This window comes from Schistocerca americana, chromosome X (genome assembly GCF_021461395.2).
Source record: "Schistocerca americana isolate TAMUIC-IGC-003095 chromosome X, iqSchAmer2.1, whole genome shotgun sequence".
Classification (NCBI taxonomy): domain Eukaryota; kingdom Metazoa; phylum Arthropoda; class Insecta; order Orthoptera; family Acrididae; genus Schistocerca; species Schistocerca americana.
In genome coordinates this window covers 296355331-296357405 of record NC_060130.1, presented here as the reverse complement: position 1 = coordinate 296357405, position 2075 = coordinate 296355331, and the positions used below count along the sequence as shown (strand labels likewise).

Here is a 2075-nt window from a genome sequence, read left to right as displayed (position 1 = left end):
AAGTTGCTGCTCATGGGCCTTCGCAGTAGGCGCCTGGTTCATGCGCCCATGCTGACAGCTGTTCATCGGCGACAAAGGCTGGAATCTGCATGTCAGTAACGCAACTAGACGACCAATGAGTGCCGACAGGCGGGCTTTTCAGGAGAATCACGTTTTGTGCTCCATCGGACTGAAAGTTAGCACACTGCCACAATCGTTGGACGGGACCAGTTCGGAGGAGGGAGCATTATAGTCTAGGAAATGTTTGACATTTCCTGTGTGATCTCATCATTCTGGAAGGATCAATAGATCAACACAAGTATGCATCCATCCTTGGGGATCATATCCACACGTATACACACTTTGTTTTCCTCGGCACGATGGCATCGACCAGCAGAACAATGCAGTGTGTCACACAGGTCATAGCATATGTGCATGATTCGAATAGCACCGGGATGAGGTTGTCGTAGTTCTCTGGTCACCAAACCCCGCGGATTTCAGTTCAATCGAGAATCTGTGGGACCATCTCTAGCGGGTTGTTCGCAACGTGTATCGTCAACCAAGATATCTGGAGCTGCTGGCCGTGGAACCGTACTCGGCATGGCTCCACTTCTATATCGGTGGCTTCCAGAACCTCAGTGACTCGCTTCCTGCTAGTCTCGCAGCGGTCCGCGATGCAAAAGCTAGTTATTCAGGCTTTCGACAAGTAGGTGTATTTACTGATTTAACTGGGTTTATAGTGTTTATTTGACACACTAAAACTAAACTAAGCTAAACTCCTCCCGGACAGGCCATGAAGACAAAAAGGTACCGACCGGCTGTCGTGTCATCCTCGGCCCACAGGCGTCACTGGATGCGGATATGCTGGGGCATGTGGTCAGCACACCGCTCTCCCGGCCAAATGTCAGTTTCCGACACCGGAGCCGCTACTTCTCAATCAAGTAGCTCCTCAGTTTACCTCACAAGGGCTGAGTGCACCCCGCTTGCCAACAGCGCTCGGCAGACCGGATGGTCACCCATCCAAGTGCTAGCCCAGCCCGACAGCGCTTAACGTCGATGATCTGACGGGAACCCGTGTTACCACTGCGGCAAGGCCGTTGACTATTTGACACACACGAGGATAAAAAACCAAACGTACCAAATTCGATGTCGACCTCCTCATGATGAGTACATCTCTCAAGAAACTTTCAGCTGTTGTGAACCATGGTAGTTTTGGTACGTTCCATAGTACTTCATACTTCACGTAAGTTTCTAAACTACACCTATATTGACCACATTCCATTTTGCACTAGCAGATGGTTTTTGACTGCGCTTCTTCGGATATTGAAGAATTTCTCCTCTTGTGGCATGCTATGTTTCTGTATAGTGGGTTTTCAGTGTGTACCAGAACTGTAGATGTGTACCTACAAACAAACGAAAATTATCTGCTTAATGTTATTCTGCCGAAGTGATAGTCTAAACTTAAACACCTCCTTCAAACGTCTTGTAAAGGATACAAAAAAATGGCTCTGAGCACTATGGGACTTAACATCTATGGTCATCAGTCCCCTAGAACTTAGAACTACTTAAACCTAACTAACCTAAGGACAGCACACAACACCCAGCCATCACGAGGCAGAGAAAATCCCTGACCCCGCCGGGAATCGAACCCGGGAACCCGGGCGTGGGAAGCGAGAACGCTACCGCACGACCACGAGATGCGGGCTAAAGGATACACGCATGGCACTGTTTGAGGCTTAAGCTGTCTTGGTTTAAGCATTTGTTATTCCTTCTTTTTTTTCGTATGTACACAATTTTACTGTTTTTCACACATTTTGGTTGGCTGGCTTTACAGCCTGTGGTCGTGACTCTGTCGACTTCTACTGTCGATTTTTACTTTTAGTGATGTCTTTGTTGGGTTTCTCCATATTTACAGATGAATGTGTGTATTTTGGGCCGGCCGCTGTGGCCGAGCGGTTCTAGGCGTTTCAGTCTGGAACCGCGCGACCGCTATGGTCGCAGGCTCGAATCGTGGATGTGTGTGACGTCCTTAGGTTAGTTAGGTTTAAGTAGTTCTAAGTTAAGGGGACTGATGACCTCAGATGTTAAGTCCCATA

At 48.2% G+C, this 2075-nt stretch overlaps 1 pseudogene; it reads right to left on the bottom strand.

Moving 5' to 3' along the window:
• Positions 1 to 963: 963 nt before the first annotated feature.
• On the bottom strand, positions 964 to 1081 carry LOC124557573 (annotated as a pseudogene).
• Positions 1082 to 2075: the final 994 nt, after the last annotated feature.